The sequence below is a fragment of the Xenopus laevis genome, chromosome 4S (assembly GCF_017654675.1).
Source record: "Xenopus laevis strain J_2021 chromosome 4S, Xenopus_laevis_v10.1, whole genome shotgun sequence".
NCBI lineage: Eukaryota > Metazoa > Chordata > Amphibia > Anura > Pipidae > Xenopus > Xenopus laevis.
The window spans coordinates 117,970,469-117,987,555 of record NC_054378.1 but is presented as its reverse complement, the minus strand read 5'-3'; the positions used below and the strand labels follow the sequence as shown (position 1 = coordinate 117,987,555).

The 17,087-nt window shown below is 44.8% G+C and overlaps 1 protein-coding gene across 1 annotated transcript in view; it reads left to right on the top strand.

Moving 5' to 3' along the window:
* The first annotated feature begins 11,752 nt into the window (after positions 1-11,752).
* Positions 11,753-17,087, top strand: part of camk1.S (calcium/calmodulin-dependent protein kinase I S homeolog) — a 120,713-nt gene continuing 115,378 nt past the window's right edge. The window contains exon 1 of the mRNA XM_018259392.2: positions 11,753-11,908. The gene's annotated coding sequence lies outside the window, so the exon portion shown is untranslated. The remainder of the gene's footprint in view (positions 11,909-17,087) is intronic.

Sequence of the window (17,087 nt, the reverse complement as noted above, 5' to 3'; positions counted from 1 at the left end):
GGCCAGTCTGCCCAATTATTTGCATTAGCACCCTCTTATAGGCCAGTCTTCCCAATTATTTGCATTAGCACCCTCTTCCTGGCCAGTCTTCCCAATTATTTGCATTAGCACCCTCTTATAGACCAGTCTTCCCAATTATTTGCATTAGCACCCTCTTCCTGGCCAGTCTGCCCAATTTATAACCCCTGTGTAGAGCACAAGTCATTGCAGTGGCTCTGGGCTGTGTGGCCCAAAACATTCTCTATTGAATAAATAGTCACTTGTAGCAAAGTATTGCTGTATCTTGTGCACTTTCCATTTGTAACTCTACAGCAGCATCGAGACCCAATTCTGTGCTTTGGGGAAAAAAATTAGTGTCCCCATGAATAGGGTCAAGGGCATAACTGTAGAGGAAGCCATCCTGTGCTTGCTGGAGGCCAAGAAGGTTTAGGGGGCCCGTTGAAATACTAACTGACTCAATGAAGTTTAAATTAAAGGAACAACAACCCCACAAAATAGCATTTTTTAGGAATGGCAATTTCATGTAGTGTTGCTCTGCACTGGTAAAACTGGTAGATTTGCTTCATAATATAGTTATATAAACAGGCTGCTGTGTAGCCATGGGGGCAGCCATTCAAGCACAGGATACACAGTAGATAACAGATAAGTACTACTATAGTTTATATAAACAAGCTGCTGTTAAGCCATGGGGGCAGCCATTCAAGCACAGGATACACAGTAGATAACAGATAAGTACTACTATAGTTTACATAAACAAGCTGCTGTGTAGCCATTGGGGCAGCCATTCAAGCACAGGATACACAGTAGATAACAGGTAAGTACTACTATAGTTTATATAAACAAGCTGCTGTGTAGCCATGGGGGCAGCCATTCAAGCACAGGATACACAGTAGATAACAGATAAGTACTACTATAGTTTATATCAACAAGCTGCTTTGTAGCCATGGGGGCAGCCATTCAAGCACAGGATACACCGTAGATAACAGGTAAGTACTACTATAGTTTATATAAACAAGCTGCTGTGTAGCCATGGGGGCAGCCATTCAAGCACAGGATACACAGTAGATAACAGATAAGTACTACTATAGTTTATATCAACAAGCTGCTGTGTAGCCATGGGGGCAGCCATTCAAGCACAGGATACACCGTAGATAACAGATAAGTACTACTATAGTTTATATCAACAAGCTGCTGTGTAGCCATGGGGGCAGCCATTCAAGCACAGGATACACAGTAGAAAACATAAACACAGAATCCCATTGTCAAGTACAGAGCTTATCTGTTATCTGCTGTGTATCCTGTGCTTGAATGGCTGCCCCCATGGCTACACAGTAGCTTGTTTATATAAACTATAGTAGTACTTATCTGTTATCTGCTGTGTATCCTGTGCTTGAATGGCTGCCCCCATGGCTACACAGTAGCTTGTTTATATAAACTATAGTAGTACTTATCTGTTATCTACTGTGTATCCTGTGCTTGAATGGCTGCCCCCATGGCTACACAGCAGCTTGTTTGGGCCAGCTAATCTCTGTGTTTCTGTTCCCTACTCTAACTTAGACAATACATACATTTACTTAAACCTACGAGGAGGCATTAGGGGGCTGAGATGATCATAAAGGGAATGAACATGTCACAAACATAATGGAACCACAGACAAACAGAACATTGGGAACAGACAGCTGCTCGGAACAGGATTGTAAGGGACTGACTTACACCAAACACAATACATTATTGTATTAGAGAGGGTACAGAGAAGGGCAACTAAGCTGGTAAAAGGTATTGAAATCTTAGCTATGAGGAAAGACTGGCCAAATTGGGGATGTTCACGCTGGAGAAGAGGCGCTTAAGGGGAGATATGATAACTATGTATAAATATAAAATCTCTCTAATGCTTTATTTACCAGTAGGGCTTTCCAGCTGACGCGTGGTCACCCATTCCGATTAGAAGAAAAGAGGTTCCGTCTAAATAATCGGAAGGGGTTTTTTTACAGTGAGAGCTGTGAAGATGTGGAATTGTCTCCCTGAATCAGTGGTACAGGCTGATACATTAGATAGCTTTAAGAAGGGGTTGGACAGTGTTTAGCAAGTGAAGGAATACAGGGTTATGGGAGATAGCTCATAGTACAAGTTGATTCAGGGACTGGTCTGATTGCCATTTTGGAGTTAGGAAGGAATTATCCCACTGTTACTATAGGCATCATCTCTCCCTACTATACCTGCTATCCCACAGTCACACTCCCTTCCCAGAGACTATTATCCCACTGTTACTATAGGCACCATCTCTCCCTACTATACCTGCTATCCCACAGTCACACTCCCTTCCCAGAGACTATTATCCACTGTTACTATAGACACTATCTCTCCCTACTATACCTGCTATCCCACAGTCACACTCCCTTCCCACAGACTATTATCCACTGTTACTATAGACACTATCTCTCCCTACTATACCTGCTATCCCACAGTCACACTCCCTTCCCACAGACTATTATCCCACTGTTACTATAGACACCATCTCTCCCTACTATACCTGCTATCCCACAGTCACACTCCCTTCCCAGAGTCTATTATCCACTGTTACTATAGGCACCATCTCTCCCTACTATACCTGCTATCCCACAGTCACACTCCCTTCTCAGAGACTATTATCCACTGTTACTATAGGCACCATCTCTCCCTACTATACCTGCTATCCCACAGTCACACTCCCTTCCCAGAGACTATTATCCACTGTTACTATAGACACTATCTCTCCCTACTATACCTGCTATCCCACAGTCACACTCCCTTCCCACAGACTATTATCCCACTGTTACTATAGACACCATCTCTCCCTACTATACCTGCTATCCCACAGTCACACTCCCTACCCAGAGACTATTATCCACTGTTACTATAGGCACCATCTCTCCCTACTATACCTGCTATCCCACAGTCACACTCCCTTCCCAGAGACTATTATCCACTGTTACTATAGGCACCATCTCTCCCTACTATACCTGCTATCCCACAGTCACACTCCCTTCTTAGAGACTATTATCCACTGTTACTATAGGCACCATCTCTCCCTACTATACCTGCTATCCCACAGTCACACTCCCTTCCCAGAGACTATTATCCCACTGTTACTATAGGCACCATCTCTCCCTACTATACCTGCTATCCCACAGTCACACTCCTTCCCAGAGACTATTATCCACTGTTACTATAGGCACCATCTCTCCCTACTATACCTGCTATCCCACAGTCACACTCCCTTCCCAGAGACTATTATCCCACTGTTACTATAGGCACCATCTCTCCCTACTATACCTGCTATCGCCACAGTCACACTCCCTTCCCAGAGACTATTATCCACTGTTACTATAGGCACCATCTCTCCCTACTATACCTGCTATCCACAGTCACACTCCCTTCCCAGAGACTATTATCCCACTGTTACTATAGACACCATCTCTCCCTACTATACCTGCTATCCCACAGTCACACTCCCTTCCCAGAGACTATTATCCCCAATGAACTATAGGTACAAGCTCCATGTTACCGTCTCCTAGCCCCTCTGTGCATCCCTACTATGCATGGGGTGCTGGGAAGTTATTGTCATGTGAACCACTTTAAGACAGCTCTGAGTAACCCAGGTTCTTGTGGGTGGTATCTATCCATTAGATAAATGTGAGTGATTCATAGTGCAAAGGTATAAAAAGTAATACAATAGCTTTTAAAATGATTTTACTTATTAAAACAGAATTTTTCAAATGCTAAGCCCCCGCATTGCTGTACTTTCCTATTTGCAGAGTTGTATTCCTCCCCCGAATTAAGCTGTACCCCCATACTCCTACAGTCACCTTCTTTCTTATTGATTCCCCCAGCTTTCTCCCACGCTCTCGTTAGATTCTATCATTATCTTTTATTAATAGAGGTGTTGTGAGGTCAAGTCCAAGCCGTTTCTCAGGGGGTGTAGCAATAGCCCATTTAACCCCCTGTAGTCTATCCCCATCCATTTGTATGGCAGTCGCATTCAGTCACAGGTGCACTCTCTCTTCAAGGCATTGTTGCTTAGAAACACTGCTTAAAAGCACCTCTCCTGGAGCTTTGGGGCATTCTCCATTGAAGTGAATGGAAGTGGTAGAAGACTGAAATGCACTGCATGCTCATTATTGCATCCCATTCCAGTTCTATAGTGGAGATCTTCATCATGACCGAAACTGGCCTACAGCTGTTCTAGTAGTGTTTCTAAGTGCCCTTTAATCATGTAAAACAATGCTGTTCAACTTCTATGGTACCGAGGGCTGGAATTTTGTGGCCTACATGGTGGAAGGCCGATAATGGAAGCCAGTGTTAGCCACTCCCTGTTTTAAGACCACACCCACTTTAAACCACACCCATGTTACCACAAGACCATGTTTACTACATTAATGGTGATCATATTAAGACATACCCTTAAATCCATATGCCTCCTCCTCCCCTGTGGATAACACAGCACCCCCCCTCCCAGCACATGATTAAACACCTTAGGGGCCCCTAACAATAATTTTCAAATGCTAACAAACCCCCAGAACAAATACCAGACTTATGTTCCACAGGCAGAGCAGGGCATATACAGTCAGAGTATGGCACACACAGGGAGCATAGGGCAGGCAGAGTATGGCACACACAGTGAGCATAGTGCAGGCAGAGTATGGCACACACAGGGAGCATATGGCATGCAGAGTATGGCACACAGGGAGAATAGGGAAAGCAGAGTATGGCACACAGGGAGAATAGGGAAAGCAGAGTATGGCACACACAGGTAGCATAGGGCAGGTAGAGTATGGCACACACATGGAGCATATGGCAGGCAGAGTATGGCACACACAGGGAGCATAGGACAGGCAGAGTATGGCACACACAGGTAGCATAGGACAGGCAGAGTATGGCACACATATGTAACAGAGGGCAGACAGAACAAAGCAGGAGACAGAGTAACCTATCAGGACCAGTCTAATATGTACTACATACAGTGACACATTAGCATTTTGTATGAGTGTGAACAGGTGAACAATGTGGGAAGTTTCAGTCTGGGTCTCAGGTGTGAACAGTACAGGGCTTTAGGGGTGTTAACAATGCAGGAGGATCACAGGTGTGAACAATACAGGGGATTACAGTCTGAATTTAGGGTGTGAACAAAGCAGCGGTCAGTTCATCTCTGTAGTGATACCTATTACATTTTACACATGGTAAGCAGACACAGCAGGCAGACTTTCATGGGGGGCACACAAGGGGGGGGGGGGTCGCAGTGGGCCGCCAGTTGGACAGCCCTGATGTAAAATATAGAAAATAAAACATTTTTTGTATTTTACGTTTGCAGCAGGTATGCAGTTCCCAAAAAGAACACTAGAGGGTGCATTTTGTATAATAACAAACTAGGTACTGCCAGGCTATGTGCAGAAGTGGATCTCCTTGGAGGATCTAGTCTGCACTACTCCTAATGAGATGAAATGATGCGAGTAAGCGATATGACGGAGCCAGTCAGCTGAGGGGTCACAAGTGCAGGGACTGCAATGGCCTATTTGCTAGGCAGCCTTGGCTGTATACCAGCATCACATCTCCAGCTCAGTTCATTGTGGGATGATGGGAGTTGTAGTTCTGGAACATTAAAAGCACAGAGGGCTTCAGGGGCCAGTATATGCAAAGGCACTTAGGTTCAGTCTTCCAATTCACTAGTGGCAACTACTATTTGCTTTATAAAGGTCTAAACCCTCAGGTAGGACCACAGAGATGGGCATTGGCACAATACAATGAGTGAGCTGGATAATACAATCGGGTTTATTTCTCAGGCTATGGAGAAGGGAATGTAGCACATGTTGGTCGGCTTCTTAACTCCCAATGCCGCATTCAGTTTGAGCCACTTTTTTCTCATTTTTTCACATTCCTCAGTGGATCCAAAACTGTCTCACCTCCACCCTTCTTCTTCCCCAGGGAGCACCCAGCAGTACAAAACAGGTAGTGGGTGCTGACGCATCAAGGACCCAATATCTAATTCTTTGTCCCACTCGCTGAAAAACAGCTCTCAGGGCTCCACACAGCACTACCAACAACCATTGGATTAGAACTGCTTCTGCTTGAACAGGATCATTCCCAACAGCAACACTAAGTGGCCTCTTTAAGGGCTCTTACATACGGGCGTTTGTTTGTACGCTCCCCTGCGTTGCGTTTTTTTCCGTTCAGCCGCAGGGGAGCGCACTGAATTATTGTCAATGTGGCTGTACTCACACAGACCATACCTCCCAACTGTCCCTTTTTCAGAGGGACAGTCCCTCTTTTGACAGCTCAACCCGCAGTCCCTCATTTGTACTGGAAAGTCCCTCTTTTCTCTGTACTGAACAGCCAGAAAAAGAAACAAAGTTTCTTACTTAATTGGCTTTTAGCAGAGAGCCCAGAACAGCCAACAGGTGCAAATAAGATACTTTGTCACAATTTTGAGACACAAAAACACAGTTTAGATAAGGAGAAATATTTTCAAACTTTCATAACCTGCCAAATTTTGTAAAACAAACATGGTAATTAGGGGTGTGGCCACAGAAGGGGTGTGGTCAAAAAAAATTGCTGCGCTACGTGCGGGAAAAAATTTTTTGTCCCTCTTTTTACTTCCAAAATGTTGGGAGGTATGCACAGACGCATGTAAGTGTCAAACGCAGGTTGGGATGCAGCATGTTGCATTTTACCTGCGATCGGCGCTTACATGCGTCTGTGTGAGTACAGCCCCATTGACAATAATTCAGTGCGTCTACTCCTGCGCTCCCCTGCGGCTGAACGGAAGAAAACACAACGCAGAGGAGCGTTCAAACAAACGCCCGTGTGTAAGAGCCCTAACAGAGGTTTGTAGAAAGCAACGCAGAATTGATTGCCTGTTATTTGATGGGATTTATATCTGTTGTTTCAGTGAAGTAATTCCATAGGAGTCTCTTACATGAGGCATGAGATAAAAGATTGTGTATTTATATAATATTTATACATTGAGGTTTAGAGACTATTTCTACAGGATACAATGTACTTGAGGCTATATCAAGTGCAATTATACGTGTATCAACCAATCAGCAACATGCATTATAGTATCTATCTGAGAGATGGCCTAATACTCAGACTCTATGGGGCCCCATTATTAATTTCATTTGCACTTTCTGACTCTTCCCAACTCCCAAGCAGTTTGGGGCTAAATTTGCTTGAAATACCAGATGGCAGTTTCAATGGCAGGACAAGCATGCTCAGGGTACCCCGCCTTCTTGCACCCCCTAAATACAGCTCTGAAAGGGCAGCATCGTGGAGTGGAGAAAGCGATTGGAAGTGAGTCCCAGCAGTGCAGCACACTACAGATTGGAGTTCTCTGTGCCAGCTACTCTCATTGAATGGCTCCTGGTTGGCATTAATATGCCCATAAATATCCTTTATTTCAAGTAGTAAAGTAGTTGGACATTTACCAGACTAATAAAACCTATAAACCAGCGGCGGCTGCTGCCTGGGGTGTCACTGCACATACAGGGATGCTCCATTACTCTTTACACAATATTATCATTATCCTTTATTTATACGCCTCTGTGTTTGCCCTGGGTCTGCGCACTGTTATATTGTAAGGATTAAAGGCCGGAGCTATTGTATATCTAGGGGTAAAATGACACTACTATAGAACCGGGGCAGATCATGTGATCCCTGCTATACAATCGCCTCCTATTGGTGCAGCAGCTCCAGACATTGTATTTCATTTTGTATTTCTGAATTGTTATCCCTCCTTTTCCTTCCCATTGTGCTCTGGAGTTTTTGTTTAACAGTTACATTGTCTCCTTCTATTGTACAGAATAGGATGCCACTTCCAGTTTAGTTTTTTTCAGACAGTTCACCCCAAATAAAGACTTTTCCCAATTCCTTTCTATTTGTGATCATTTTTCTAATATTGAAGTATAAAGTTCAATTTTTCACCTTCTAAAGCAGCTCTGGGAGGGGGGGTCGCCGACTCTTTAACTGTTCTAATTTGATACATTTAGTTGATATATTTCTTTCTCCCTGCTGAGCAGAATCCCTGAGTTTCATTAAAGGCAGCCGTTAGAATTGATATAATAGTTTCTAATATTCCACAGATACTGCTGAGAAATGTAACAACTACCGGTAATTGTAGCAAATTGTAACAGTTCAGATGCTCCTGGATCACTGAGCTGCCAGACTGAAACCCAAGGGACAGGGACATTAAACTTTAAAATTCAATTTTAGGAAAACAATAAAAATAAAATAAAATGAAAAGCAATTAAAAAAAGTATTTCAGGGGAACAATCTGAAAACAACTCAACTGAAAAAGAGTCTTTAATGATAATAGTTTTCTTTAGATTTTAAGCTCTGTGGGACAGGGACCTCCTGTGTTTCCTAGAACATTTAATACATAGTAAGTAAGGTTGAAAAGAGATACATGTCCATGAAGTTAATGTGACTAACTGCCAGTTGATCCAGAGGAAGGCAAAAAACCCCATTTGAAGGCTCTCCAATTTGCCACAGAGGGAGAAAAATTCCTTCCTGACTCCAAGATGTAATCGGACCAGTCACTTGATCAACTTGTATCTATATATACATATATATATATATATATGTGTGTGTATCTATTATATGTATTATATATATATTTATCTATTGCAATATTTATATTTGTCTAGTGCAATGCATGTCCTGCTTATATAGGGCATTCACTACTTTAAACACAGAGCTTTGTATCTACTACTCCCACAATCAGACACTAGATGGCAGCCATCTGCTAATTCTAACCAATCCCTTGTCTCCATTGTAAACTGGTGGCGCTGTATTTTGCGAGGCTATCTGAGTTGCATTCCCTTGGAAATTGTATTTTATTATTGTAAATATTCCCCAGAACTTTTTATTAATCCCATCAGTCCCTACACCGGTGGAGCTTACAGTCTAACCTGGGCCAATTTAATTCTGCCTGTATGTTTTTAAAGGGGGAATGAAACGGCACTACCCAGGTGAAAGCCACCCAGCCACAGGGAGAACATGCACGCTCCTTGCCTTGGCTGGAATTGAACCCCCGGGACCCCTGTACTGCAAATAACAGACCACTATTGGCAGAGTTATAACTTACCATCAGCCCCACCAGTTTTAGCTGCTGATAGTAGTAGGAGCAGAGCCTAAAATTGCCACCCCTGGAGCACAAATATTTAGAAAGAGATACATTAAAGGGGAAGTTAAACCACAGCAACCAGCCTTCATAATTCTAACTGCACTTGGCCCTTATAAATGATTATCTGATTGGCTTCTATAGGTGACTGAATGGAGGAACCTCTGTGCATGTTGTAGACTAAACCATTGTGACATGAAACCTGTGTTGTACAATCCTACATGATCCCTGTGCTGTCTGCACAACTGTTACACACAATCCTCTTCATCTCTTAGACTCTCTTTGTGTAATTCCAACTCTTACGCTTGTCCTGCTCTATTCTCTGCACTGCTGGTTCGGAGGGCAAAAGCAAAGAACCAGAAATCTATAAGGGGCTCTGGGGTTCCCAAGGCTTTTATTTCTGTAGGGCAGGAATGACAGAGGCTGGGTACCTGTAGGTATAAATATGCCCCTGTGTGTATTACACTAGCTCCTCTATAGCAGTGCCCACATGAGATACCTAGAAATAGCAGGAACAGCCTGCGTTCCCCACCTGCAGTCACTGCTCTATGTCCCCAATGAAAGGCGCCTGCTGCAAGAACTGACGTAATTAGCTTGAAAGGGACAATTAGAGGAAGATTGGCAGCTTTTAAACACAGGGGACAACGTCATTGTATGCTTTGGGCACCAAATTTGCACAGCTATATATTTTTCCATGAAGCCAAGATAAGTTGAGTTGTAGTTTCACAACAGCAGGAGGGACACATAATTGGCTAGTATGGTGGCACTGCTGTGGCATTGTTGTCTTGCAGCTTTGGGGTTTGGTTTCAGGCTGAGCACTCGTTGCAGGGAGTTTGTATGTTCTCTCTGTGTCTGTGTGGACTCACATCAGAGCTGAAACACCCAGGGGCCTGGGTGCAAAAGTGCCACCCTCTATCCCTTCCCCTTGAGATCACACTCTGTTCAGGGTGGACTGGGTCAGGGTCGGATTGGGCTCACTGATCAGCTGGCCCGTTGGCGTCAGTGCATCCATGCGGGAGAGGGAGTTTGGAGGTTGCCCCCGGTGACTGCCAGGAGGGCCCTTCGCTTTGCAGTCCCGGTGGGCAGGGCAGCCATCAGGGGGGGACAGGGGGGAGAGTTGTAGGGGGCCCCCGAGGGTAAGGGGGGCCCGACCACGCCACACTTACTTGATTAGCCGGGCCCCCCATCTTTCTGAGAGCTGCTGACTTCGTGAAGGCATGGACATTTAAGGGGCCCTGGCCACCAATTTTCTTATAATGTGGGGGGGGGGCTGGCCACCAATTTTGCCCACCAATTTATTTTTCTCATGTGGGTGTTCTAGCCACCAATATTTTTTAATGTGGGGGCCCTGGCCAAAAATGTTTTTTTATGGGGGGCCCTGACCACCAATATATTTTTATTCTTTATTAACATGTGGGAACTCTAGCCACCAATATTTTTTTTGTTTTTTTACTGTGTGATGGGGGGCGGACCTGTGGGGTGGGGAGGGTGGACCTGTAGGTGGGGCTTGCGGTGGGTGCAGCCAAGGGGGCCCAGGAAATTTTGTTGTATGGGGCCCTGTGATTTCTGATGGTGGTCCTGCCGGTGGGCCCCCAATGCACTAACCCAGGACTGGGACGGCAGGGCACCGGGAGAAAACCTGGTAGGCCTAGGACTCAGTTGCCTTACTTCCCCCTGATGGCCAGAGTCTGTGGGGTGGGAGGGTGGTGGTCCTTAAGGTGATGGCCCTGGGCACCCAGTCTTATACTGACTTGGGCCCCATGGGAGGGTGTAGTGACTGCCCCCCTAGCAGGGGTGTTACTACCAGGGGTGCACCCAGACCTATGTAGTTACGTTACTGGACCCTAATGTTACATAATAACATATGCCCCGGCTGACACACATGGAGCAGCAGCACATGGAGCTCTACCTGCCGTCATTAATATCCCCATACGCACAAGGGGGCAGGAGCAGGTCTGGACTGGGATTCAAAATAGCCCCTGGCATTTCCAGTACACAGACCGAGTATAGCGTCTTACAGCAGCCCCTGTGGCATTAGCCGGAACCCACGACATATTTCAAGTCCAGGCCTGAGCAAAAATCCCTATTATTCCCCTATTTGGGGTGGGGATAGTGGAGGGGTTGGCTGTGAATGGTGATGATGATGAAAGTTGCAGTTGAACAGTAGGTCAGGGCAGCAGGACTGTGGGGAGTAACTACAGAGAAAGAAGAACCTGCAGGTTCAGGGGGGCCTAGTGAGACCTTAATTAATGAGCAATTTGTATATATGTTGGTCGAATAGGCTAATTCATTAATAGATTGGGGCTCTAAATTGAATTTGCTGTGGGGCTCAGTAACATGTGGAAGTTGTAGGCAACATGCAGCTGTGGGGTCAGACTCAGGGGCAAAAGCACAGCTATAAAGATGCATCTAGAACTGGCAGCCAGAGCAGGGAGGATTATGGGATTTGTAGTTCTCTAGTAATCCAGGTACCACCAGCGCCTGTGATAGTGAACGGCCACTTTCCCCAGCAGTAAAAGTGTTTTATAGCCCCTCCCCTTAATGGCAGGGACTGTCCTTCATGGAAGCTGATTGGCTCCCCAGGCCCCAGTTCCTCCCAGGCAGCGCTGACATCAGACGTGGGCGGGGCTCTAGCATGGAGAGGCAGCGCTGCTCCTGACTCACTGCGAGGCGATACCGTGCGGCACAGACAGACTGACAGACAGTAGCAGCAGCAGCAGCAGCAGCAGCAGCCGGGGGAGCAGACAAAGGGCTCAGGTAAGACATAAGCACTGATACCACCCCTGCTGGGAGTCCGGCACTTGCTGCTCATTCACCTACAGGAGCCAGTGGTGCAGCCAGTCAGGTGCCTCACACCGCCCTGTGTATGACAGAGATATGGCTTATTCCATCTGCACGGGGGGAGCCTTATTATGGGGAATATTGTTTGTGTGTGAGTTGATCTAACATTCACCCCTGTCCATAGATTTCAGTGCAACAGCGCCCCCAGGGGCCTCATTATGACCAATAACCACGGGCTGTGTCCCCTATAATTCCATACATATGGGGGTACCTTTGCTTTACATGTCAGGGAGAGACACACGCTGTTTATTGCCATGATCCTTGCTCTGTACATTGTCCCTTTAATGTGGGGATTTAAATACTTCTCTATGTACTTGTTTTGCACCTGATGAAATCCCTGTGTGATGGCGCTAATATATCCACATGTCCAGCCTACAGCTCTTGCTGAACTACAACTTCAGGGATGTGTCAGAGTTTCAATTCAGCTACAGATGGAAGCAGTGGCTCCTAGGCTTCACTTTCCACAGGGGCCCGACCCCCCTGACTACCCCCGCTGGACCTGGTCGGGTGCCGTGCTGCCCCAAATTACCTGCTTTCTGGCTCGCTGGGAGTAGATTAGGCAAGGCGCGTGTCAATTCGCCCCAAAGTCTGCTCTGGAAAATTTTTAAGCAATATAAAACAAATTGAAAAGCCCCATGGGCCCCTCAGCACTGTGAGGCCCCTAAGTTATAGTCTAGGTTAGCATAGGCATTAATCCACCCCTGGATGGAGGGGCTGACAGTCAGAGCCTCCCCACCCTATTATTGATGCTTCTGTATGTGCACTGAACTCACTGTCATGATTGGCATACATTGTGTGATCCTCTTGCCGCCAGCTACACTTGCAGTTGTATGACAGCTACACTTGCAGTTGTATGACAGCTACACTTGCATTTGTATGACAGCTACACTTGCAGTTATATGACAGCTGGAGGGTGACATGTTGGTTGTGTCTGGTCTATCAGACCATTTGAATCCCTTGCCTTTCACTTTCGCTATATACAAGGTTCCGATAACTGAAGCTGCTACAGAACCTTTTTGGCGGAAGAACTTACAATCAGCAGTCTCCAACTTATGCTGCTGATATCCACATTGAATGGCAATGTTCACCAAGAGGCAGCGCAGCAGCTGAAGTAATGAGGTGCACGTGGGGATTTTATTATGGGGGCATGTACAGTTACTTTATCAATCACCCCTGGCTGATGGTAAGAGTGCAGCAGATAGGGTATTCACCCCAGGTCCCACCCTAAGAGCACCCTCCTTTTATTCTGTATACACTGATCATTTAAGTTCTACTTAAAGGGATTCTTCTGTCATGATTTTTTTATAATGTCGTTTTTATTTCCAAATTACACTGTTTACACTGCAAATAATTCACTCTACAATATAAAATTTCATATGTGAACCAGCAAGTGCATTTTTTAGTTGTAATATTGGTGTGTAGGCGCATCTCAGGTCATTTTGCCTGGTCATGTGCTTTCAAAAAGAGCCAGCACTTTAGGATGGAACTGCTTTCTGGCAGGCTGTTGTTTCTTCTACTCAATGTAACTGAATGTGTCGAAGTGGGACCTGGATTTTACTATTGAGTGCTGTTCTTAGATCTACCAGGCAGCTGTTAGCTTGTGTTAGGGAGCTGCTATCTGGTTACCTTCCCATTTTTCTTAAATATAAATCTGTTTGCTCTTTTGAGAAAAACAGAGCAGCACTATTAACTGATGCGTTTTCAATTTTTTTTCCCTTGACAGTATCCTTTTAAACTAGGGATGCACCTAATCCAGGATTCGGTTCGTGATTCGGCCAGGATTCGGCCTTTTTCAGCAGGATTCGGATTCGGCCAAATCCTTCAGCCCAGCCGAACCGAATTTGCATATGCAAATTAGGGGTGAGGAGGGAAATCATGTGATGTTTTGTAACAAAACAAGGAAGTAAAAAATGTTTTCCCCATCCCCCCCGTAATTTACATATGCAAATTAGGATTCCGTTCGGTATTCAGCCAAATCATACGCAAAGGATTTGGGGTTTCGACCAGATCCAAAATAGTGGATTTGGTGCATCCCTACTTAAAACAAAAGGATTGCCTCCCTATGCTTCCCTAAATGCAGCCTGTTATCCACCCCTGCATAGGTAGAATGTGACCCCTGTTTCCCCAGCTAGGAGAGCAGCTATATTATTTATCAGTGCCTGTGAATGTTTCATGAAAAGTGTGTATGTAGAGCTGCTAGTGAACGCAGAACCATATGTGCATGCTCGGAGCATGAGTGGGAAGCATCCCAATATTTCCTTGTGTTGGGAATCACATTCCTAGATCATTTCATATGTCACATGTCCCGTGTCTGTGCTGTACGGCAGCCTCTGACCCTTATGTTCTCTGTCCTGTTGTTGTTTAACACTGAATGTAGTAACTGGATCGCTCAGGAACTGCTTTGTTGTTATGGAAATGGCATCACGATATGGGCCCCGGCTGAACCCCCTGTGTGGGGCCCCTCTCCCTTGACTTGCCAGATGAGCAGGCAGCAGTAGTGACAATGGGGAAAAGGATACAGTTACCAACATAGGTGCTAAATTGCACAAGGGCAGTTGCCGATCACAACCGATCAGCAGTTACTTTTAGAGGAGAAGGAAAGACATATTTACTTGGGGGTGCCAATTATTAGGCACCCCCAAGTGATTGTATTTACTTACCTGACACCCCAGGCTGGTGCTCTTATCAGCAGAAAACTGCACAGGCCCAGGGTTATACCAGTGAGCACCATGGAGCAATCGCTTGCTTCTTCTTCTTTCTTCAAATTTCCCGGGGCAGACGCATGCACAGTAGAACGAAATAGTCGACTTTTTCATTAAAGTTCATCTTTTCACTCTACTGCCCATGCGAACCCATAAAAGAAAGATGATATACATTCTGTATAATATGTCATTGTATTAATCTTCTTATTCTGCATACTATTTATCATTGATTTTTATGGTTTATTGTGAAAACCAAATGAAATATTTCAAATCAAAAAAAAAAAAGAAGAAGAAGAAAGATGAAGCCAGAAGAGGATTGCTCCGTAGTGCTCGCTGGAATAACCTCCAGACAGATGCAGTTTTCTGCAGATAAGAGCACCGGCCCAGGCTGTGAGTAGGGTTGCCACCTGGCCGGTATTTTACTGGCCTGGCCGGTAAAAATGATGGCTGATCCCAATGTTATTAATAGGGGAAAAAAAAATATATAGGAAGGCCGGTATTTTTTTCCAGAAAAGGTGGCAACCCTAGCTGTGGGGTAAGTAGGGATGCACCGAATCCACTATTTTGGATTTGGCCGAACCCCCGAATCCTTTGCTAAAGATTCGGCCGAATACCGAACCGAATCCGAACCCTAATTTGCATTTGCGTATGGTGGGAAGGGGAAACCATTTTTTACTTCCTTGTTTTCTGACAAAAAGTCACGCAATTTCCCCCACCCACCCTAATTTGCATATGCAAATTAGGATTCGGTTTGGCTGGGCAGAAGGATTCGGCCGAATCCGAATCCTGCTGAAAAAGGCCGAATCCCCAACCGAATCCTGGATTCGGTGCATCCCTAGAGGTAAGTAAATACATTCACTTGGGGGTGTCTAACTTTCGGCCCCCCTAAGTACAAACCGACTTTCCTTCTCCATTAAACAACCTACTACAGTTGGAAAATGAAAGCAGAAATCTGATCTTTTGCTACTGGCAACGACACTGGTGCAAATTAGCTCCCATGTTCATAAACCAGCCCCACAAGTAAGGTTGCCACCTGGCCAGTAAATGATGGTTGATCCCTATGTCATTAATTAAAATGATAAATATATAGGAAGGCCAGTATTTTTTTCCGGAATAGGAGGCAACCCTACCCACAAGGCCTTACTAATAGTGGGCAAAATGCAAAACTGAGTGCCACCAGCATGCCGCTGGACATACACAATCATCTCATTTGCTGATGGTCTCTTAAATGCGTTCTGTTTGCCTAATATTTATTTTGGCATAAAATACTCTGGATATAAAAGTTGTAATTATAATGTGTCATGTTGACCTTATATTGGTATATAGGTGAAACTAAGTTAACACTAAGCAAATCAGCATGGCGCATTGTTTCCTCTGCCTTGCTAAGATTTCTTGTTTTAATAGCTTGGCTGCTTAATCCTGTTACGGGTTTAGAATGCTACAGTGATGTACACAGTAGTTTTCGGGTAGGACCATGGATCACTGCAGTGTGAATGCTCTGTTATAGACATAGCTCGAATTTCGAGCTGCTACACTGATTTCAAACACAATTAAAAAAACTTATTGTTGGCAGTGTGCCGTTAGGGCTCCAGCTGCTGCTGAACTACAGTTCGTTGTGTTGGCATGCTGACTGTTGTAAAAGGAGATGAAACCCTAAAAATTAATATGGCTAAACATGTCATATTTTATAAACATGTCATATTTTACAGCTGTTGCGAAGCTAAGCTTAGGGGTCGTCACTAATTATCCAGCAGAAAATGAGGTTGGTCTGTAATATAAGCTGATGCTACAGGACTGATTATTAAATTCTGATGCTAATTGCACTGGTTTCTGTGCTGCCATGTAGTAATTATCTGTATTAATTACTAATCAGCCTTATATTGTGACATTTCTATTCTATGTGTACTGTATATTGTGAGTGGGTCCCTAAGCTCAGTAAGTGACAGCAGCACAGATCATGTGCAGTGAATCAGCAGAAAAGAAGATGGAGAGCTACTGGGGCATCTTTGGAGACACAGATCTTTACTGCTAAAGGGCTGTGGTTGCCTTGGGCTGGTACAGAAGCACAAAACATAATGTACAACATTTCTAGCTACTTCTTTAGTTTGGCTTTAGTTCTCCTTTAAACATCAGTCTGGAGGGTCGTGGGTTGAACATCTTTGCTTTGTTTAAATGATTGGACCCCACACAAACCTCAGCACCCACAGTAGTCCTGACTCTCGGCACTCTGGACAGCGTTTCCCAGGGATGAATAAAGTTATAGTTTAATAATATTATATTATAATATATCATTACGCTACAGGTAGACAGTGTAATGCTAATGTAGACCTTTGGCTGATGAGGCCTCAATTTTCCCAGAGATGCATTCCTCCAAGGGCAGTTGTGCAACCTCT